The 23,346-nt window shown below is 54.6% G+C and overlaps 1 protein-coding gene across 7 annotated transcripts in view; it reads left to right on the plus strand.

Moving 5' to 3' along the window:
* Positions 1–23,346, plus strand: part of CMKLR1 (chemerin chemokine-like receptor 1) — a 50,348-nt gene that overhangs the window by 14,271 nt on the left and 12,731 nt on the right. Inside the window, exon 1 of one of the 7 annotated variants that reach the window (XM_046026037.1) lies at positions 11,606–11,929. The exons of 4 other annotated variants lie outside the window; for them this stretch is intronic. The gene's annotated coding sequence lies outside the window, so the exon portion shown is untranslated. Of the gene's footprint in view, positions 1–11,605; positions 11,930–12,790; positions 12,859–23,346 lie in introns of those variants that run through there. 2 more of the 7 variants (XM_046026039.1, XM_046026040.1) reach the window with 2 other exon arrangements.

Below are 23,346 nucleotides of genomic sequence, written 5' to 3' on the forward strand. Positions count from 1 at the left end.
TATGCAGCCATACTTTCCTGTCCAGGATGAGGCTCAGAGAGGTTGGTCGGTTGCCTAAGGTCACACAGCTGCTAGCCCAGGAGACGGGCCCCTGACACCTCCTTCTCTACCTGCCCCTACACCTGACTGTATCCCACATGGCTCTTCTTGTTTTCTTGGCCCCTTTGTCCAGAGTCTACATATCCTCTTCCTTTGTGGCTTCTGGGCCTTTCTGCCTTACGTCTGCCTCACATCCTCCCTATTCCAACTAGGGCTATCTCTTGTTCTCTTATCACTTCTTCCTTTTTTTTTTTTTTTTTAAATCAAATGCCTGGTTCCGTCAGAAGCCCATTCTCATCCAGGTGTCCAGTTGAAAACCAAAGCAACCCAACTCATTCACACTGAGGTATTTGCAACTGATGACAGCTCGCCAGAGTGGGGGTTTGTGAGCAAGGTGGCTTAAGTCAGCAGAGAAAGTCTGTGCTGGACATCCAGGCACTGTAGACACAAGGTGAAGGGAGCTTTTGGCCGGGGATTCCCAGGCAAGTCAGCAGCAGCTCCGTCCTCTTCCAGAGATCCGAGGACAGGCAGTTACAGAATCAATTTCATAGAAGTGTGTATTTCCAGCTTCCTCACACCTCCGCCAGAGAGGGCTTCTCTGTCCCTCCTTTTTCTTGTAGATAGAGTGGCCAGAATTGAGCCTTTTTTTTTTTTTTTAATGTGACGAAGCTGCACTTTAGCAGCGTGGGAGGCCATGGGGACAAGTGTCGCAATCTGGGCACACCCCATGTCTACAGGGTCCGCCCGCCTGCCACTTTCTCTCAGAGCCTGGGGGCAGAGGTTCTTGCCACAGCCATGTCCTGGGTCCTAGCTGAGGAGCCTGGTGTCCCTGTCACCCTTCAGTGAACTAAGAAAACTGTCCCCCCGTTGTGTATTGGCGGGGAGCCTGGAGAGGCCAGGCAGTGCCGGCTGGGCAGGTGTGGGGAGAAGCCCTTCTGGTCGAGGTGTGTCTGGAGAGGCAGGGGGCATGGCCAGTGGCATTTCCAGAATCCTACTCACTGCCTAGTTTCACAGTCCTTGACTTCCTAGCTATGAGACCTTGCTTTCCTTATCTGCAAAAGAGGGAGAGGATGACAATGCCTCATCGGGTTTTTGGGGTGGGGGGAGATAGATGTAGGGGAGGGCATGTTTTATGTTTTATCTTTTTTTTCTTTTAGTATTTGCCACCATCAGCTGTTTAAAGGAAGAATGTGGAATGGGGCGTCCACACATAGCGTGCGTGCAGCTCCGGGGCCCAGTGATCAATAAATGCCCAGTGTTTGTGATTTTGCCACTAGCGGTCCGGTCCAGTCTGTGTCCCTAGCGATGAGGTGGCTTTGGGAAGAAGCTCTGCCCCTTTCTGCTTCCTTGCCGCGAGGCTTTGAGCAAGTTGCTTCACTTCGTTGAGAGCCACGTTCTCGAAGACTTGGGGTACATTGAGAAGGTGGTTGAGAGGGCACAGGGGTGAAGTCGGAAGCGCTCCTGGCTCCAGGGCAGTGATAGGCTTCTGGAACCATCTGAAACTGTCTCTCTGGGCATCATCTGGCTCCTCCAGGGGTGGTGGGGGCTGGTTGGTTGCTCCCTTCCATGTCATATGGAAATGCTGCAGGCATCTCAGAACATTCACATTCCTGAGGGGGCTCTAAGACTCGTGGGTTCTGGGCTCTGTCCCCAGACGTGGGGTGCAGAGCCAGGCCACTGTGAGGAGCTGGGACAAAGGCGGTCTGGCCCCTGTCTTCTCAGTGTACTTCCCTGCCCTATGACCGCTTCCTCCTTCTCACTCTCCCTCCTCCCCCCTCCACCTCCTCTTCCCCACTCCCTCCCCTCGTTCTTCCTCCCCTCCTACACCCTTCCCTCCTCTCCCCTCCCCTTTCTTCCCTAGCCAGTGCTCTAAGTTCCAGAGGCTGAGTGGACATCTTTGGGCAAGAGCAAGCACTTACCTTGAGGTGAGGGAGGGTCCCTGAGGCTCCGGGTGCCAGCTGGGCTCTCTGACTTCTGTCTGGGAACTGGCTGAGATAAGATGCCAGGGGAAAAAGAAGCAGACCTCAGTGGTCCAGGACACCTGTCGCAGGCACCCCACAGCACTGCGCACATTGTGGGCACTGCACAGGTGCTAGTGAGGGGGGATGGACCAGCGAGCCCCAACAGCCGAGGGGCACGCTCCGGGAACCTGTCTGGAGCATCGCCTCAAGACCCCTCCCTCTCTTAGCAAAAACTGAACACTCACTAAAGTTATTTTGAGGTTGTGTGCCTATTTTTAAAACATAAAATTATTTTGAGGGTGCTTTGTTAAAAAAAAAAAAAAAAGGCATGGGACTTTTGCATTCAGCGCCATAATATTCTCCTGCATTTAAAGACAGAAATTGCGGCCCTCAGGAATCTTTGGGTCAGCTCCTCGGAGGGGACCTTCATCTGTGTTCTGGTTTCCTGTCTCTATGGCTCAGTCAGAGAAATTCGGGGTAGAAAATGCATGGATTGTCAGGTTTGAGGGGGACAGTGACAGATGACTGACTCTTCTTCCCCACCCCGCCCCCATCTCTCCACTGTGTATTGAGGAAACAGGCACAGAGAGTTTAAGCGATTTGCTCAGAGTCACACAGCTGGTAAGCAGCAGAGCTAGAGTTTGAAGCCAGATAGCGTTCACCCTAACACTTCAAGAGATGCCCTTTGGGTGAGTCCTGTTCCCCTCTACCCTGCTGCATCTGGGGCTGAGCAGCTGGGGCCGTTTCCCGGACATCGGAGACCCACTTCCTTCTACTGCATCGCCTCTGGTCACAATCAGCTCCCAGACCCGAGAACCACTAAGAACCCAGCTAGCACCTGGGGCTACGAGGACGCTCCCCTCGGGGAAAGGGACAGTTTTGCCCAAAGATGCAAACTTTAGGATTCCTCAGGACCTCTGGCCTGGACTGGGTCTCTCTAGAGGAAACAGCCTGTGTGCCTTTCGTCTGAGGCACTTGGCCAGCCTCTTTCTCCAGGTGGTTTGGCTTCTGCCCAGTGTCCGGCCCTTGGCTCCTCGACCCTCTATCCCTGAGCCAACCGTGAGTTGGCAGGTTTCTGAGAACTCATCTCCAGAAGAGGAAACTGAGGCCCAAACATGATGTCAGAGAAAGAAGCCTGGTGTCCGGTCCTATCTCTCCAGCCGTGTTGGCACATGTGTTCAGTGAGACTGATGTCCTGAGTCTTCCCTGCTGGGCCAGAGGGCTTAGGGTCTCCTGGAAGAACCATGTGGCTTGGAGAGGGAAAGAGATTTGTGCAGGTTCAAGGGAAATTAGGAGCAGAGTGGGACTGGAAGCCATGTCTCCCACCTCCCCCAGCACCTTGTTTGTGCCTCAGTTTCCCCCACAGGGACATTCAAGGCTCAGGGTTTGGATGGGACAGACAGAGCTGCTCTTGGGGTCTCCGTTTCCCCTGATGTCATACAGGGCGATTGACAAACCCGGCCCACTGGCACCTGTACGTGGTCAAGTTTTTACTAGTCTGCAGAGAAACAGAGAGAGAGAGCATAAAGACAACAGAATGAGTTTTTTCCTAAAGTAAGATGTTTTCAGCTGAGAAAGAGGTCTTTTTCCCACCGATTTTTGTTGGCATGAACATCCTGGTTTTTTTTTCTGAAATGGTGGGGGCGGTAAAGGACGATTTTAATATTGCAACACACTCACTTGGCATAGAAAGGTGAGGGCTCTAGGCCAGTTTCAGAACTGGGGAACGTAACTGGGTTCACGAAACCTCAAAGTTTGGAGTTCACTGAGCTAACACAGTGTCTTGGGCTCCTTTGAGCTCAGGGCGGGTCAGGTAGGCACAGGTGTGGTTGAGGTCACATGATTGGAAAGTACTGAGAGACCGTTCCCTGGGCATGGCGGGGAAGGTTCCAGCAGCTAAAGCCAGAGTCAGACTGCAGAGCAGGGACTGTACCTGGCACATAGTAGTTGCCCATGATTACCACTGTGAGTGCTCAGCACACAACTCAGAGTCAGGGCAGTGGGCAGGGAGACAGAGGACTGGGTTCTGAGTTGGATAGCTGTTGTAGGTAGGGTTTCCCCAAAGCAGAGCCTGAGGCAAGGATTTGGGTGAATGTGAGGTATTGAGTAAGTTCTCTAAGGTGGGGTTGAAATTCAAGGAGGTGAGTGAGGCAGGGTCACCCAAGTTCAAACTTGGAGTCCATCTTTGTTTAAAATTGTGCTATTTTGCTCATCATGCATTTTGTGCATTAGTTTCAATTTTTTAAAAATACGGAACTAGGCATGCCTGCGTGGCTAAGTCTGTTAAGCGTCTGATCTTTGGTTTTGGCTCGGGTCCTGATCTCGGGATCATGAGATGGAGCCCGGCATCTGGCTCTGAGCTGAGCTGGGTGTGGAGCCAGCCTGGGATTTTTCTCTCTCCTCTCCCTCTGCCCACCACCCCTCCCCCACCTGCATGCACTCTCTCTCCAAATTAATTAATTAATTAATTAAAAATATGGAACTTGATAATAAGATAATATAATTAACATAATGCTAGAATATGGAATTTGATTAATTAATTAAAATATGGAACTAAAACATTACTTCTTCTGATTAGTGAATTTTGGAGCACAATCTTTATGCCTTCAAGGACAGAGCAGAGGAGGAACTCAGTAGGGAGGCAGTCTCAGGTGGAGACTAGCCTCAGCCTGGTCCCACGGGGAGCTCTGGAGCCTGAATTGTACTCCGTCAGTTGGGGAGAGGCAGCCCCTGCTTAGCTCAGGGCCCTTGTCGGGAGAGGGGGCCAGCTGTGGGCTGTGAGCATCTGGCACTCTATAGCTGTGGGGTGGGTGCCCTCAGTGAGGAAGGGGGATCTGAGCTGGGCCCCAACATCTACCACAACACTCTGTTTTTCTTTGAGAGATGGCAGTAAAACATTTGAATCATTTATAAGTGCTTTTGGCTGTTGGACTGTGCTTCTTTTCCTAGGAGGGTGCTGAAGCTTTCAGGACCCAGATTCTATTCCTGTTACAGAACAGAGGAATGTATGAATGTTCTGGAGCAGGGAGGGCACTCTGGGTTGGGGAAGGGATGGGGGATAGGGCTGGTGTGGGTATGGGCATGGCCCAGGGGGTTGAGCTCATTTCAGCTACCGGCTCCTTTCCTGGGAGGGTGGGAGCAGGCGGAGAGGAAAACCCAAGTGGGTTAGGCGTCTGCGATTCTGGCCAGGGAGGGAAAAGCAGAGGGAGGAAGAAGAGGAAAGGAGGAAGGAGAGGGCTTTGCCTCCCAGTGAGCAGGCATGTAGTGAGGGTGGTGGGAGGTGCCCTGCCTTTTCCTAAACTGGGAAGCTGAGGAGTGTTAGGCCCCTGAGGCCTGGGATATGTAGTCCTGAGTCCCAGAGCCCTGGAGACGGCTGGGCTTCCTGGTGGAACTCAGGATAAATGCCACCAACCAAGTGTGACGTGCGTCCCCGGGCTCAGGGAGGCACGGGGCTGGTTCCCTGACCACAGCTTCGCTTCGGGGTTTTAGGGTGATACCAGGGTCCATATGTTCTTGCTCAAATTCTGCTTCTGCTGTGCACCGTACCCGTCTGTACCCCATCAGAGCTTTAACTCCGAACTCGGTCTTAATCACCTACTCCATATTGTAGCTGTGGGGCCTTAGGCAGGTTGCTTGGCCCTTCTGTTCCCTCAGCTGTGAGAGGGGGTGGGAATCAGGGCTGTGGGGAGGCTGGAACAAAGTAAAGGATGGGAAGGATCCCAAGGGCTGACGGTGCTGGTTCCCAGGGCTGGCTCATGGCTCCTCACTGTGGGGGCCCTTGGAAACCCGCAACCAGTTTCTTGGTTCTTGGCAGATGGATGAGGAAGCCAGGAGCAGGGAGACAAAGGCCCCTCTGTCTGCCACCTGGGGCCCTCCCTCTGGGAGGTGAGTTGGGAAGAAGTAAGAGCCCCACGGAGGGAGACGAGGACTCCTGCCTGGAAGTGGGACGGGTGCCATGCCGTCTGCCAGGATTTGCTCGTCATGGGCAATGGGTGGAAAATTATCTTGGATTCTTTCCTGAGGGGACAGGAAGGCTAGGCCCATCCATGGAGAGGAGAGATTCCTCTACACCAGGAATGTGATCACCGATTTATTTTAAAACAGAATAAAAGTGGAAAACTTTCAGTTGATCATGGTTTGGGGCTGCTAATGGCTGCCCAGCCAGGCCCAGAATGTGACTCCTCAGGAGCTCAGGCTCCAGCCTTTGACATGGAGACAGCTCTGGAAAAAGTGCCATTGGCCTGTCCCTGCCCAGGTCTCTGGGGAGCCTGCCCCCTCCGGCCTGACTGGCTTCTTTTCTGGGAACCCACAGGGTCCAGATCTACCCTTTGGAGTTGGCAAGGGAGTTTTGGGCACGAATCTGTCCCCCTCGTACCATAGATAGTTTCATACACCTGCAGAATCCATTCCTGATCCCTGACCCCCACAACGGCCCTGTGTGTGATTGCTTTCTCCCTCTGATAAATCTGGAAACTGAGAACCAGAAGCTGGAACAGCTGGGACAGTCAGAATAAAAACCAAGAATGCCCGACTTCCTGTGACACCTCATACCACAGATGTGGTTTGGGCTCTCTGGGGACTGAGAGTCTAAGTGGCTCCAAAGCATTTTCTTGATGGATTAAAACACAACACAGCCACTGCAAAGGGAGGCCTGAAGTCTTGTTTGCTCATCGTAAAAGACAAGGGCTTGAGAGCCCCAGATGGTATTAAGAATTAGTAGGAAATGATACACACAAAACATAATTGATTATATTTTAACACATATACAATAATGAATTATAGTAGTAAGAGACTACAAACAAGTTAGGTGCTCAACCTGGGGAGATTGGATCAGTAAATGGTGGTTTAAAAAAATTTAATTAAAAAATATATGTGTGTGTGTGTGTGTGTGTGTGTGTGTGTGTGTGTGCGCGCACATATCCCAAAATGGAATACTATGCAGCCATCAAAAAGGACAGGTACTTTTTCTACATACTGATGGGACATGATCTCCAAGATGTATTGTCAGGTAAGAAAGGCAATTTGCAAACTAGCATGTGTAGTATACTACCTTTCATGCAAAATGGGAGAGAAATAGAACATACGTTTGTGTTTACCCAAAGAAATCCTGGAAGGGGACATGAGAAGAAATGCTGACAGTTACAGGAGGGGACTGGGTGGATGGTGGTGCAGTGCGAGCAAGGATTTGCATTCAAACTTTTTAATAATTTTAGATGGTTTTGAACATCACCAATCAGATGGGAGTTGTATTACCTAGTCAAAAAATTAAGTTACAAAACCAAGTGAGAATCAAAGGCCCAGTAGACTAATAATAAGAGTTATTACGAAGTATTATCTAACCTGTAATGACTTTTACCACCATTATCCCTTGACTGTCCCGTGAACATATTTGAGGTCTTAAACCTAGCTTGACCTGACTCTGGCTTCCTCAGTGTCCCAGGAAATGGTTCCTTCTGGCCCACTTTGAACCTAGCATGGGTCCTATTTGGGTTTATGCTGGGCCCCCGCTTCCATCTAACGTCCATGTCATCTTGGTGGCCGTGGGTGGTCAAGTCAAGAGACTTGCTTTTCTTGTTCCAAGAAAACCCTTGAACTCTTAAACTCTTAGTGAAATGTTTACAGGAAAAAATGTGTCCTTGTGGGCTCTCCCTGGTACTAATATCCGATGGACAGAGACTCTCTAGAGAAGATAATGACTGAAAACCCATATATCAGTTGAGAAAACAACCTGATAGGGCTGTTAGCCAGTGTTTTCTCTGCCAGGACCTCCCCAAACACCGCTCCCACCCCACCACCCAACAGCCTGTGTGTTAAGTGATGCTTGCTGTTTCCTGTTAAAATTAGCCAAAGACACGAATGCGGTCCCATTGCATCTTCTGATCAGCGTGTGGTCCCCCGTTGCCCAGTGGCTCCAGCTTTCCCTCCCAGACCAGCGGCCCCTCACGTTTCTACAGGGCTCACACCTTGCTCCTAGCTCTCTGGTCTTTGGGAATTTTGGAAATAGCCCAAGGCTGCCCTCTATTCTCCAAGCTGCTTTGGACCACCCCCAGAAGGATGGCTGTTCGTGGGGCGGCCCCTCCTCGGCCCACTCCGGGTTGGGTCCATAAGGCCTTCCTGAACCTTCTCAGGAGTCGGGCAGAAAGGTGGCTTTCAGCTTTCCCCCATCTGTCTGACTCTGAACCTCTGTATTTGCTTTGTCTTAGTCTTTCTTCCCTGCTCTCACCTTTTAGGTGCTTCCCTTACCCTCTCTGTCAATTCTCCATCTCCCCATTTCTGCCTCTTGTCCTCCTCCTGTCCTCCCTGTTCCTCCGTATCCTCTTCCCTCTGTGAGGGAATTGGCTGCCCCGCCCTACTCCCATCTCCTTCTGGGCCACCTCGGTGTCATCCCCTGCTCCCACACGCCCCCTGCCCCAGCCCAGATCGCCTGGCCCACCCAACCCCTACCCCTACCCTGCTGGGCTTGTTGGACTCCTCCAGAGGGGCGCCCCTTCAATGGGCAGGGCCAGCTTCGTGGGGGTGGGCTACCAGGGCTGCTACATGGGGCTCAGAAGGGCCTGAGCTTGGTTTGACACCTCGGAGTCGCCGTCTTGAAACTCTTAGTACTTTTTTTTTTTTTAAGATTTTATTTATGTATTTGACAGAGATCACAAGTAGGCAGAGAGAGAGAGGGAGACGCAGGCTGCCTGCTGAGTGGGGAGCCCCATGTGGGGCTCGATCCCAGGACCCCGAGATCTTGACCCGAGCCGAAGGCAGAGGCTTTAACCCACTGAGCCACCAAGGCGCCCCCTCTTAGTACTTTTTGAATAAGCTGCCTGCTTGCTCACTTTGCACAGGGCCCCACAACCTAAGCAGCTTGCTATGCTGAGGGGCGTGGACTTCCTGGGAGGGTCCAGGTTCTGGGCATGCTGCTGCCCCCTCCCGCCCGCTAGTAACCGCATCTGGACGCGCGCCCAGCTTCCAAGGCGCTCCCACTATCGGCTGTCCTGCAACAACAGAAGGTAATTGCCAGATTCATTCCCATTTTACAGATGAGACAAGCCAAGGCTCAGAGAGGCCAAAGTCCCTTGCCCCAGGGCCCAGAGCTCGAGAGCCTGCCTCTCCAATCCAGGCTTTCAGGCTGAGACTGCAGAGTCCCCGACAGGCCCCCTTCTGTCTCTGAGCCAAGCCTCAGTCTCTGCCTCTGTGAAATGGAGGTGGTGGACAGAGCTGCCCTGGAGCAGCGCCAGCGGGCACCTAAACCTCGAATATTTCAGGTACAGGTGTCTGGCACGTGCCTTTTTACACGGTCGCCCCAGCCTCTCCGTACCTATTTTCTCGTCTGCCAAGTGGGGGTCATGGGAATGCAAGGACCCAGATCAGTGCTCAGCACAGGGTCCAGCACGGGTGGGCGGGCAGGGTCCGCACTCAGAAGCTTCTGACCGCCCTCCTTCTGGGGCAGAGGATGGGGTGATTTGTGAATAGGAAAACCATATTGTCCAAACTGGGGCACTCTGGGAGTAAAAGCAGCACTCTTAATAAGCATGTTGAGATAAGAGGCCCAAGCCAGGATATAGGGTCACTACGTAGGCATCATGAGCATCTTGGGCCTAGTAACAGGCAAGCAAGCATCGGGGAGGGAGCAGAACCACACCCCGGGCCTGCCTCCAGCTGGTAGGGACTAGGGCTGGGGTCTAGCATTTGCCACAGAGAATGGTGTCCCACTTGCTCTGGCTCATAACATCAAGACATCCATTCAGGGAGAAACCCGTTCAGGGATCAGGGAGGGCGCCTCAAAGACCACACAGTTCAGGCCCACTCCCAAATATTCTAGAAATGTCTTCCAAGGAAACCCGCAATGGGTAAACCCCACGCTCCTTCCCGGGCCCAGCTGAGAAAACGGGCTCTTACAGAACTGCCTTTTGGGGTCGGGCTGCCAGCTTGGAGGGAGGGCGCTGTATTCAGGCCACAAGCATCTGGATTCCTGTCCTAAAATGAACAGAATCTCGAGCCTGTGTCCACGGTCAGGGCATCGGCGAGGACAGTGATCACCACATCACACCTTGTCCTTTCTGCAGGCACCTCCAGAGAAAAGTCCTTCTGCCCCCTGGCCCCAGGAAGGCCTCCCATTCCCTGGAGTGGGTTTGTTTTTAGCCGGAGGCACGTGACCGCTGGGACTGGTTTTCGTTTCCGAGACTAGGAGTCTGGGAGTCCATGGCGTGGCCCACCCAAGCTAAGCATGTAGGACATTACTTATCGTCTGCATTTTTCCCCTCAGCCCTGGCTCAGCTTTCTGTCTCCACCCACGTTCCCTTCCTCCTTACACTCTCACTTTTAATTTATGATCCCCTGTATACATGAGTCTTTTGAGATTTTTTTTTTCCCTCCCTTCTGGACCAAGTCAAAACATAAGCAAACAAACAGACAAACCTGCAAGCAAAAACATCCTGTAGCACTCCTCCTTCTGCCTGGAGAGAGAACATCCCAGCCGGTGGGGGCCAGAAGGCAAGGGGTTAAGAATGTTGCAGAGGAAGTGCTGGCCCACGTTAAAAGTGAGGAAGTGACCCTCCTTTGGGGGCAGGGGTGGGAAGGAGGTGGCCAGCTTGTCCCGTGTGACTCTAGAGGACTGAACCAGGCTTGAGGCGAATATGACAGGTTGCTCCAAGTTCAGTTTAGTTCAAAAAGGAAGAGCTTTCTAATGACTCGATGGGTTTTTCTGGAAGTTCTGCTGGAGAGGGGTTGGGAGGGGGGAAAGAAAGAGGAGTGACCTGCCCTGGAACATGGCAGAACCCAGGGCGAGTTTATTTTGGATTCTTTTATTTCTGAGTGTTGACCTGGGGGCCCAGCGGATGCCTGAGGGACGGTCCCAGGGGCAGGCTCCCCCCATTTCCAGGCAATGCTAGGCAGCGTGACCGGCCGCGGGCACCCCGCATGATGTCGCCCGCGTGCTGGTTCCTTGGGCGCAAAGACTTGTGTCTCGTCCCCGTGTGAGGTGAGCTCTGCCAGACACGACTCTTTGCACACCTAGCTCTCTATGGCATTCCCACACCTAGCCTGGCGCCTGGCCCACCGCAGAGATTTGTCACAGTAATCGAATGGAGACAACAGCTTCTGGTAGCAGAGCTAGAATTCCAACTCGGTATTCTCTGCCTCCAGAAATAGCTCTCTGTAAACATAACAGCCAGGGGCGTGTGTGTTGGGGCCAGGATCTTTACCTACGGAGGCTGCCCAATCCATCCTGGTTTGCCTGGAACGTTCTGGAAGCACCGCCTCGCAGGACACCCCAAACTGGATGGCTGATCTCCTATACACCCTGCACTGGGGATCCCACGTAGTTTTTACCTTGCAGATGAGGCAATGGCTCTGTGGCCCAAGGTGGCATGGCAGGCGTGGGGCTGGGCCGGCCTGAGCATCTGGCTTTGCGGCCGCCTGGTGAGGCTTACGCTGTAACCGGAGGGGGGCAGACCCCTCCATCCTAAAGCCTCTCCAGCAACAGCTTTGGAGATCCTGGAATTTCCTCTGGGCTCCAACCAGCTGTTTTTTCCGTTGAGGGTGGAGGGGCAGTTTTCCCAGCAAGACCCTTCCTTAGGGCAAGGCTGGAGTGTTGCCTTGGGAAAGGTGACAGCGCAGTGACAGGGTCGAGAGGGAGGGCAGCCCGTTCCTCCTCCCCGCATGCCTGGGAACAGGGTGGGATCTCAGACTCCCCTGTCCCAGTTGCTGGCAGCAGCGCCCGCCCTTTTGTCAGCCGCCTGGGCGGGAGCCAGGGAATTCTAAGGGGCCAGAACCTGCCTAGATGCCCCAGGGCCCCTGTGCCCAAGGCCAGCAGCCTGGGCAGGGTGCAACTGGGCAGCTCACGGCTCCAGGATCTCTCGGGGCTCCACCCGGCTGAACGGGCCTCTGCAGCCCCTGCCTGTCCAGGAGCCTGGTGAGTGGCGACTGTTCTCCAGAGCTGGGTGAGTCTAGTCACCAAGGGCTCTTGGAGGTGGGGTTGGGGAATGTGTGAGACGCGGTGGCCCTGCCAGCCCTGGGCCCCGGGTGGGGGTCAGCAGGCATAAGAACACAGGGCTCTGTGTCCAGGGATCTCTAGCAGGCAAGTCACAGAATGTCAGGTACAGTCACAGGGACCTCAGGTGGGGCCCTCGTGCCAGGGCAGACCAAGTTCAAATCCCATCTCTGCCCCTTCCTGGCTCTGGGATCTTAGGCGAGTGGTCTTGCTTCTTTGTGTCTCAGTTTTCCACACCTGCAAGATGGGACTGCAAAAGCCCATGTGGGTGGGTTGTTCTGAGAAGAGGTACTGGGTGCACAGTGGGCACCCAAGACGTGGGAGTTACTGTCTCAGGCCAGCCTTTTGGTTTCTGTTACTCTCAGCTCAGGGCTGCGCTCCAAGACCCCAAGATGGGAGAGGGTTTCTGAGTCTGTGCATAGAAGCTTGCTAGTGAGACGTGAGGGAAGTCTGACAGACAAGAAAGGCTCATCACAGCCTTATAGTGGAAGGGCCGTTTTCCCCTCCGGATGCTTGGACGTGCTGTGACAGGACAGACGGATATTTCAACCAGCCCCGTGGATTGCTACTGGGATCTGTTAGAACAGACCCAAGTTCCAGGCGTGGCTGGTGATCCTGATCTGTTCCTTCCAGAGTCCCAGTTTCAACACCTGTTAGTTGGGGATGGTAATGCCCCCATCTCTGGGGGCCTTGTCTGGAGACTGGGAGATAAGGAAGGCCAGGCCCAGCCAGACGCCGGGCTGCCCCAGCAGGAGCGTTTGCTTTCTTCTCGCTATCACTGCTGGCTGCTCTGCCTGGTTTCCTAACAGAGGGCCCAGCAGGACTGGCAGGAGCAGAGGGAACGAGACAGGGCCTCCCCAGGCCGAGGAATCTGCCCAGGTAAGGGCCCCAGAGGTCTTGAACACTGTGCTAGGAGGCACTGAGCTCCTAGTGCACAAGGGAGCACATGGGATTGGAAGGACTTGGGCCCTGGGGTCCTTCACTCGCCAGCCTGGGGAGCCCTCCTTGACGCTGGGCCCTGCAGCCCTGTGCTGGCTCAGTGACCCGAGGTTGCTGACATTACCCAGGCTGACCAAGGGGAACAGATACCAGTGTTCACATTCAGGGGCCCTCTCTTCCTCTCTTTGTGGCTTTTCTGCACCTGGGCTCCTGCCCTGTGCTGCTTTTCCCCGCCTCAGCCTCTCCTCCCTGGAGCTTTGTAAGCGCACAGCGCTCCCCACAAATGGAACTCCTACCTCTCCCTGGCTCCCACCTCCCTGCTGTGGCTCCTGCTGTCCCCTCAACCCCCTCTAGGATGCAAACCCTCAGCTGGAACCACTCCCTCCCTCTTCCCTGCTCCTGCCATGTCCCCTACAGATGTCTGCCACAACCCTGTAAGTCCCCATTCTAATCCCACTTCTGCAGTTTCCTCGCTGTGCAGCCTCAGACAAGCTACTTAACTTCGCTGAATTTCTCCTTCATCTGTAAATGGAGCTAATAAAAAATAATAGTTCTAACCTCCCGAGACTGACATAGAGACTGAGCTAGTAACATGTAAATGCCACACAAATAAGAAGCTTTCAAATTTATTTAACACATTTTTTAAATGAAGAGCCCACCGTGTGTCACTTATGACTTAAGGGGCTGGGGTGCCGCAGTGGCCAGAACAGGCCACAGAGGCCAGAGCCTCTGCCCTGGGTAAATGTCAGCTCTGACTTGGGCATCTATTTGCATGACTGCTTTTCCCAGCTCCCCGCAGGGGTGGGCGGGGATGGGGGGGGTGAGGGGGGGTTGGGGAGGGACGTTGTCTAATTCATCTGCGCGTCAGACTCCCAGCTCAAGGCCTGGTCATACTTGCTGGTGAAGGGAAGGGAAGCCTTCTGATTAGGGGCTTCCCTTGGCATTCCTGATTTCCCTGGAGAGTTGATTGCACGTGAAGGAGAGTCCCTTCCTTCAGCAGTGGGACACTGTAGGGTCAGACAAGCAACTCTGTGAGGCTCTAGGTCTCTCTTTGTCTCAAGCTGCTGCCATTTCGGATGGTCCCGGCACTGTAGCAGTGAGTTCCCTCCTCAACGTTGAGATATCAGAGCTGGAACAGCTGTGTGTGAGGCAGGGTTCTCTTGGTGGCAGGGGACAGGACCCCAACTCAAAGTGGCTAAAGCAGGAAAGGAAATTCATCGGTTGTGGGGAACTCATTTGTCCAGCAAGTGTTTCAGGCATGTTTGGTCTCACTCCATTTTTGAGGTCTGCTTCCTTCCATATTGGTCTTGTTTTCTGGTGGAATTTGCCCAAGGGGTGACGGGCGTCTCAGGGAAGGCTCTCACTGGCCCACTTCAGGCCCCTGTGCCCAATTTCTGAAGGGGTCATTGGTGGCCAGGGGGATGGGGTATTCTCATTGGCCAGGCTTGGAGCAGGGGGCGGGGTTATCTCCTTCCAAGCCCCTCGGCCTGACGAGGCAGAGGGAGGGGCGGCTTTCCACAAAAAGAGATGATTGGGTCACTCCCCAGAGGGACCTAGGAACAGGCACCCTGGGAGCAAGTGGAAGTCTAGAAGCTGTCTCTGGATTCCAGGGGCTCTTCATCAAAAGCTTAGGGTTTGCTAAGCTAAGTTTTGCTGAATGTTACCAGGAAGGGGTACTTCTAGAGAGAAAGGCAGCATTTCTTCTGTTAGGGGAGTGATTTATATTTGATTCCTTTCTGGGATCATACACCAGGAAGGAGGAAGGGAGCAGACGTTGTTGGCCCCCTGCCCTGTGCCGCACACTGCTAAGCTCTGCGTGCTTCACGACACCAGAAGCAAGCACGGGCTCCAGAGCGGTGAGCAAGGAGGAATAGAGTGCATGCCTACATCTCAATTCTGGTTCTGCCCCTTCCTGTGTGGCCTCAGGCAGATTGCTTGACCTCTCTGTGCCTCAGCGTCTTCATCTTGAAATGGGAGCAGTAATACCCTCTGTGCCATTACTGTCTAGATTGCACGAGCTCGTGTGTTGAAGTATTTAGAACAATGTCTGGTGCATTGCAAACTTCCAGTGAATGTTAGTCGTTGGTTTAGTCTGTCTTGGTGGCTATAACGAAAATATAAACTAGGTGGCTTATAAACCACAGGAATTGATTTCTCACTGTTCTGGAGGCTGGGAAGTCCACGGTCAGGGTGCTGGAAGATGTGGTGGCTGGTAAGGGCCTGCCGCCTGCTTCATCGATGGCTGTCTCCTCGCAGACCGTGGAGCTGGGGCTCTCTCTGTGGGGTCTCTTATGGAAACACTCATCCCATTCATGGGGCTCCACCCTCAAGACCTCATCCCTTCCCAAAGGCCCCACGTTTTCATACCCTCACATTAGGAATGAGGCTCCAACATGTGAATTTGGCGGGGGGACAGAGTTCACGCCACTCGTTATCATTGCTACTTTTATGGCAATTAATTGGGGGAAGGGAATAGAAAGTACGAATCTTACCGTGGAATTCAAGGCATAGCAGCGGGGTTTACCAGATGTCAGTTTGGGGTGGGGGAGGATACCTTTCTGGAATCCAAAAATCAGACCCAGACGCTGCTCCTTCGGCTGCATCCATACTCACCTCCTGGAGGTCTCCACACTCACCTGCCTCACACCCCTGTCTTAGACGTGCGTATTTGGTGAGTTGCTGGTTCTAGCTGCCCCTTGCCTTTACCCACCGCCCCCCATGCTGAAAGGTCCCAGGTCCGTGAGACTGAGAGATGAGGAATCAGCATTATCAGGGTGACCAGATTGCATCCATGGCTTCAGGGGCTCTGGGAGCAGATGAGTCTCAGTCCCCAGGACTGGCCAGTGTGGGCCCCTCTCTGTGACCTGGCTTCTCCCATGAAGCCTCATCTGGGTATCTCTGGTCCCCACTTGTCTGCCCATCTAAGACCTTTCTTAGAGCATTGGCAGTTGCCATGGAAACAACTCTTGAGGCAAAACTGCCCACGTGGGCTGAGGAAAAGGAAATAGGGAGATTACCAGATTCCTTCGCTCTCTGAGGGGACCCCAATTCCTAGAGCCTCCAAAGACTGCTACTTCTGACTGGAACTGGAGTTAGCAGAAGGATCCTTCCCCAGCTCCCAGGGCCCCTTGCTCGTCTCCTGCCTCCAGCCTCCCCTCCTCCAGCACAGCTCCCATATCAGCTGTATGACTTAGAACTGGGGTCATTTGAGAAAAATGGACCCCCTCTGCTCAAAAACCATCCATGGCTCCCTATTGCCCCCAGGGAAAAGTTGGTGCGTTGCAGGGGTCTTCTTCTTTCAGCCCTGCCTCCTGCCATCCCACTCCACACACACTCTTGCCACACTTGATCACGCCTCTGTGCCTTTGCACACAGTTCTGTCTGCACAGATGGCCCCCTCCTTCCATGGCTCCACTTAGCAAAGGCTTTGCCCCCTCCAGGGCTCAGCCCAAATGTCATCTCCACCAAGAAGCTTCCTCTGATTTCCCCGACCGACTTGCCTTCGCTTGGTACAGAGCCAGGGCCAAAAGGAAGGGGACACGATGAGTAATGTGGGGACTATGTTGTCACTTCTGCAAAGAGATCTGCACCCTCCCATTACAGCTCAAAGTGAGAATGACTTGGCCCATTGTTCTCACCAGATCTCTCTGATCTCTATAGCAGCAGGACCCAGGGCAAGCTCTGTGGTGAACTGCCACTGGCTTAGAGCCACAGAGTCAAGAAGGTATTAGGGAGGGGTGGGGATGGCAGAGAACCCCATCCTGTTTGTGATGCAGCCCAATATGGCCAGTTCACTGGAAGTCTGGACTTTAGATGCTCTGAGGAGTATCGACCCTGCCCTGTGCCCACCTCTCCTACATAAGGGCAGAGACTGGGCCATCTCACACCCACAGCTAGCAAGGAGTGTGGCACTTAGAAGGTGTTCACTAGCAGCCTTTCGAATCAATGTTTGAATGCACAGATCTGTGCCGTTTCCTGAACCTGTCAAACCTGCTCCTGCCACAGGGCCTTTGCACTTACTATTTGTACTGCCTTCAGTCAGGTAGTCACATGTCTCCCTCTTCTTATATTCAAGTTTCTGCTTAAAGGTCACCTTCTCAGAGAGGACTTCTCTGAGCACTCAACCTAAAATAATACCCTCTCCCCCATCTCTATGCCCCGTTCCTCTTTTTTTCTTTTTATAAGATTTTATTTATTTATTTGACAGAGAGAGAGCAGGAGAGGGAACACATGCAGGGGAGGCAAGAGAGGGAGAAGCAGGCTCCCTGCTGAGCAGGGAGCCCGATGTGGGACTTGATCCCAGAACTCTGGGATCATGACCTGAGCCGAAGGCAGAGGCTTAACGGCTGAACCACCCATTCCCTTGTATATTTTTTCTGTAGCACATCCCACCACCTGCCACTGTAATCATTTTATTTTCCCATCATTTACATAGTATTTCCAGTGAGCCAGGCCTGCTTCTAAAACACTGACAATGTAAACTCATTTAATCCTTAGAACAACCCTGTGAGGGAGGAGCTGCGTCCCTGCTATTTTTCAGATGAGGGAGCTGAAGCACAGAGAGGTATGGCGACTTGCCCGAGGTCACACAGCTGATGAGTGGCAGAGCAGGGATTCAAACCCAGGCTCTCTGGCTCCAGGGGTGATGGCCTCCTTCATCGTGCCTTTGTTTATCTGTTTGTTCCCATCCTCCCACCCCCCCGGAGAATGCCAGCCCCCTCAGTTCCCAGATCCAGGCTTGGGGCCTAATAGATGTTTAATAAATATTTCTTGGAAGGTTAGAGCAAAGGAAACAGGAGGATCTGAGAACTGGAGGGAAGAATCTCGGGCCTTCAGAGCTTTCCGTTAGCCCAATGTCAAGGCCATCTTGCCGGAACTTTCTCAGCCTCCCGGAGGGTTTGAGTCAGCCTGTCTGGGAGAGGCCTCAACCCAGCCTCTCTCACCCTCCCTCACCCTCCAAAAAGGCCTCTGTTTTCTGACCTCTCCCAGGCCAAGGTGCCAAACCGCACTCCTGGAACCCCAGGCCCATGCTGAGCACACTTCCTCCTGTGACAGGGCCACGGAGGAGAACGTTCAGGCCGGAGGCAGGAAGTCTCCGAAACAAGGTGGCCTGGAGTGAACAGGGCTGTTGGGCAGCCAGGGAGGGGCCCGGCAGGGCTGTCCTCCACCAGATGTGCTGGGAGCCTCAGCATGGCTCAGGGGACAAGCAAACAGGACATGAGGAAAAGGCTGGAAAGGGGCCCAGGTTCCGACGCTGCAGCCTGTTGGTGACCCAAGCGTAGCCAGCACTCCCCGACGTTTGACCCTGTTCGCAGGGCTTCCAGAGAAGGCACGCGTCCTGCCAACTTCCCCTTGGACCCTCAAATAGCGGGTCTGCCAAGGTAGCAGTGGGAATGCAGTTCCCAGGCTTTACCTTGCCGGTGGCGTTTGTAAGTCCTTGTGATTGTGACAGGCACTCTGCCCGCGGCTTCGCCAGCCTCGTTTCACTGAACGCTCACAGCTCCTGGAGGCAGATGCCAGGGATGAGGCTCAGGGAGGTGAAGCAACTCGTACCAGGTCACACAGCCTGCAAGGGCCGTTGCTGGGATCCAATCCTAGCTCTAAGTGGGTTGGAACCGGCGTCCAGGAAAGACCACAAGAGAAGCCAGATTCTACCCATTGTCACTTGTCAGGGTAACATGGGGAAAGATCATGAAACTTGTTTGAATTTCAGTTTTCCCGTCTGTCAAATGGGAATAAGGGGAACTCAGCATCACGTGAGACCCCGCGAGAGGCTGGCTGTGTTGCTAGGTGCATCCCGTCGGGCCTTCTCCTTCATCTTCACAGCCCACTGGGTGATCTCCACGCCCCAGAAGCAGAAATGGGGGGTTAGAGATGTGGGGAACGGATCCAAGACCTCCCAGCCTGGGGCTGGCTCTGGGTGACACTGTGCGGCTCTGTGTGGACCGAGGCAGGACAACAGCTTGGATTCAGCGGAGGGATTTCACAAGTTCAAAACCACTTTGCAGAGGCTCTCATGGAGGATGTGGGGACGCAGGATGGGAGAGGAGACTGAGCTGAGGGCGGCGATGGCAGTGGCCGGGGCAGCTGTCTGATCCCGGAGGAGGAGGTTCAGAGGAACCGCTGCCTGCGGCCTGGCTCCCGTCCCTCCTCTGCCCCCAGGCACATTCCAGGCTGGTCTTCAAGTTCCGTTGGTTTCTAGAAGTGTGGCTCTTTGCTTCGGTTCAGGATCTGCTGGCTGGATTCAGCCCAGCTTTCTCTTCACCCAGACACAGGGATGCTGCTGGTTCTCCCAGATAAGCACCGTCTGAACTTTCTCCACGAATGTTTGCTGAGCACCTGCTGGGTGAGGGGGTGGGCACTGTGTCCACCCACGTCATTGCTTAATGACCCGCTCACGAGAACTCTAGGAGGGAGGTTGTACCATCAGCCCCATTTTACAGACGGGAACACCGAACCTTGGAAAAGAGACAATTTGTACCTAGTTGCTTAACTAGGAAGGGCCTTTGAACCTGGTAGGTAGCTTGGAATGGGGGAACTAGCCTGAGACCACCTTGTCACAGTCAAGAAGGACCCCAGACTTCCTCACGGGGTGGGGAAGGGGAGGCTTCTAATCAACCTTCAATCCCTGGGCCAGAAATCTTAGAACTGCAAGGGGTCCCAAGAGATCATTTTACTCAGACTCCCTGATTTTCAGAAAGGAAGGTTTTACTTTTTTTTTTTTTTTAAGATTTATTTATTTATTTGAGAGAGAGAGAGAAAGAACATGGTAGGGAGGGGCAGAGGGACAGGGAGAGAGCGAGTCTTAAGCAGACTCCATGCTGAGCAGAGCCAGACACGGGGTTCAATCCCACAACCCTGAGATCAGGGCCTGAACCGAAGCGAGAAGTCAGACGCTTAACCGATTGCCCCACCCAGGCAACCCCTGAAAGGAAGGTTTTAATATCGCCGTTTTATAAGCAACCCAACCACGCATGGCCCCTCAGAGGGGGAAAGTGATTTGCTTGCTCGGGGTCACACAGCATGGAGCTGAGCCACACTGTCTTTTTACCGGCACAAGACAGACCCATGCCCCATTCGACTACGGCATTTTTTAACCCTGGAAGGGAGACTTTGACACCATCTACTCCAACCTCCTTGTTGTACAGATGGGGAAACCAAGGCCCCCAGAGTGTCCGGGTTTATCTAAGGACATGTGCCAAGCAAAACCAGTAGAAGTAGAAAGACCTTTGCCTCTCAGTAGCCCTGTGACCCTGGGTAAGACTCAAGCTCGTTAGGCCTCTGTTTCAACCCTAAAAGGGTCATAATAATGCGCACCACCCCACGGGGCTTGTGTGAGGGGTGCGTGAGGGGCTGCTCAGCATCCTGGCGCTCGTCGTAGGTGCTCAGTAAAATATCACTACTTGGATGATGATTATTAACACTATTGAACCCTGACACTCGGGGCTCCAGGGCTCCTACAGGGATGGTCTGCCTGGTCTCAGACGCCCAGCCTGGGGCTCGGAGTTTCAGGAGCTACAAAGAAGGAGGGAGGGACCAGAGCCCGGAGGTTGAAAACAAGGGCTCCAGAAGCAGGAGCCCGGAGCTCAGCTCCCTTGCTCTTGTCTCCCATGGTAGGTTGGGGCCCTGCTGCTGGAGAAGGCTCCTTTGGCCGCCAGCTCCCAGGGCTCTCAAGGAGGCAGGGGAGAAGCCACACTTGGAGGCACTATGATCCAGCCTGGCCCTCGGAGCTGAAGGGGCTGTGCTGGCCTGGACCCGGGGCAGGAGCTATGATGAGGATTTCTGGGGAGCACCCAAGAGCCCCTGGGAGTCGAGGCTCCAAGCCCACGCTGTGAGCAGGACCCTGGGCATATGCGGTGGGCCGGCGCCTGGCCTGGGGGGACGGCGACCACATCGGCAGCCCTCGCAGACCACATCCTGAGCCGCTCACGCCTACGCCCCCAGGGCCTGCCGCCTTCCGGATAAACTGTGTACACCGCTTGGGGATTGCTTGTATGAGGACTCAAGGCTGATTTCAGGGGATTAGGCGGGTCGGGTGCTGGGCCTCCTAGTCTCAGGGGACCTAAGCAGGGAGGAATCTGTTTACAGGCCACCTCCGGGGCTGGGGCAGTGTTTCTGGGAAGAGGCACAGGCTATCTGTCCGGGGCCTTTGGGCACAAGCTGAGTGCTTGGGAGGACACGCGGTGTTTGTGCATCAGACCCACTAATGGGACCAGAGTTGCCGCCGAGCGTGGAAGGAGAGGTGTCCCCCCCAAACACTGTTGCTAGCGGCCTTATGCAGCCAAGCCCGGCTGTTGGCTCTCCCCTACAAGGTGGGGCCAGGTTTGCAAGGAAGTGTCTGTGCTCTCCCTGGGCCCTGGAACCTGATGCCAAGTCAGGCTCTCCTCTGGGGCCAGGGTCCAGCCCAGGCTCAGTCCCAGGATAGGCAGGGGCCTGGGGGACTTTGGGAAGGAGTTGGTGCTGCTCTCAAGGAGGGCTTTGAAGCAGAGAGTTGCAACCTCTCCGGCTGCCAGTTGAAAAACGAAATCACAGTGGAAACAAGAGGCTGGTTAGGCAGTGGCCACACTTCATCGTCAGCCAGGCCAGCGTCTGCTGGGCAGAAGTCATGGGCAGATCCGGGAGCTGTGTGGGAACAAAATGGGTCGGATCTGACAGACGTGGGAGGCGGGCAGGGAGAGTCTGGTTCAGGTCGTAGCAGGAAACAAATGACCAGCTCAAACTGGGAGGGAGCCTGACCGCCCCCTCTCTCTTCCTACCCTCTTCCCCCCAGCTGGGTCTCTCGTGGATCTAGCTCAACTAGAGGTCTGGGGGCAAAGAGCCTTGTGATGTCAAGGAGGACCCTAGGACACAGAGCAGGGGGGACTAGATGGAGACAGACAGAGCATGCTGGGGAGGAAGGAGTGGCATTCCAGTGGGCAGGGATACCGGGCAGCAGAGAGGGTATTTTGGGGGTCTCCTGCTTCTGGGCACTCATCACCATTGGAGGTTTCCTGGGCCTCTGGTCGTTGTGCAAGGGGGTTGTCCGGGTCCCAGCCTGTAAGCTCTGTGCTTTGGCCCTCCTACGGGGTCCTCAGCTCAAACATGGGCCCACCCAAGCCAAAAGAAAATGGGACAGACTGTTAGGCAGCCAGCACTTTCTAGTTCACTGCAGTGACTCAGCGTGAGCTCCTAAGTGTGGGCGTGGGACCGGGGAGGAAATTCGCTCCGACACAGAGCTAATTCTGTCTCGGGGCTGGCCGCCAGCCTGCGGCGGGAGTATCTGCGGTGCAGTGTGGTTTTGAGGCTCCTGAGTCCCTCTGAGCTGGGGATCCAGGCTTTGTAACCCCTAAAGTGTCTCCCCGAGAGCAATCTGTTGGGGGGGTGGGGGCCCTTCTTTCTGCCCTGAAGGGTGGGGAACTGGTAGGTGGTGGCAGCCAGGAGACCCTGCAGCAGACTGACATCAGAACCTACAGAAGCTGTCTGACCGGGCGGGGGCGTGGGGGGAATGGGGGGGAGGGGGAGGTGAGGATGCCGGTGGGGAGGGACTTCTGTGGAGGAGGAGCCCTATGTGGAAGGCCTCCTGACACTTTAGCTGCGGGCCCAAGGCTGTGATCTTGAGCAAGTAGAAATAGCAAAGATTTGGGGGTCAGAGCATCCTTGGTTCAAGTCCTAGGCGGAGGCTTAAAGACCACGGGAGCCCGGCTTGGCCACCTCCCCTCTCTGAGTGAGCCTCTATTTGTAGGTCTCTGCAGGGAGGCTCCAGAGGGGTGAGGCATGAGGGCGTGTGATGGGCCAGACAGAGTTCTAGGCTCTGGGGGACACACTACACACGGGACGGACTGAGCCCCTCTTCTCTGTGGCTTAGGGAGGATCACTTGCTCGGTCAGGACCCCAGTTTCCCCAGCCCCGAAACGGGGTGCCCTCTGAGGGAGAGGCGTCCCCTTCCCGAGGTTGGATGTAACTGGAAAAGAGGCATGGGGCTGGCCCTCTGCCCGCCAGGGTGGGCCGTGGGGGAGGGGGCCGAGGAGGAGGACAGCCAGGCCAGACACCGAGGCAAGCGCTTCCAGTTTCCCTGATGGGCTCCCACACCCACGGGCCCTGATAAGGCCCCTACCCTGGGCCCGTGGCCAGGAGTTTAGTGGCAGGCGTGCTGTGGCTGGAGAGGCAGCGGGTTGGGAGAGTGAAGGGCCTCTGGCAGCAGGGGCCAGGTCGGCACAGAGGTGAGTGAGGGCAGGTGAGGGGCCACTGCTGAGCCTCGCAGAGGGGAGGTTGGGTCGGGGCGGGTGGTGGGAGGAGCCGGGACACAGAAGACAGGGAGACTGTAGAGAGGAGAGAGTGAGACCCAGAGCCCACATGCACAGATAAGGAGAGAGAGAGAGGCTGAAGGACAAGCAAGCAGGGAGAGACCTGACAGACAGACACAGACAGGCAGGGAGTGGTGAGTCCTTT

The sequence above is a fragment of the Meles meles genome, chromosome 12 (genome assembly GCF_922984935.1).
Source record: "Meles meles chromosome 12, mMelMel3.1 paternal haplotype, whole genome shotgun sequence".
Lineage (NCBI taxonomy): Eukaryota > Metazoa > Chordata > Mammalia > Carnivora > Mustelidae > Meles > Meles meles.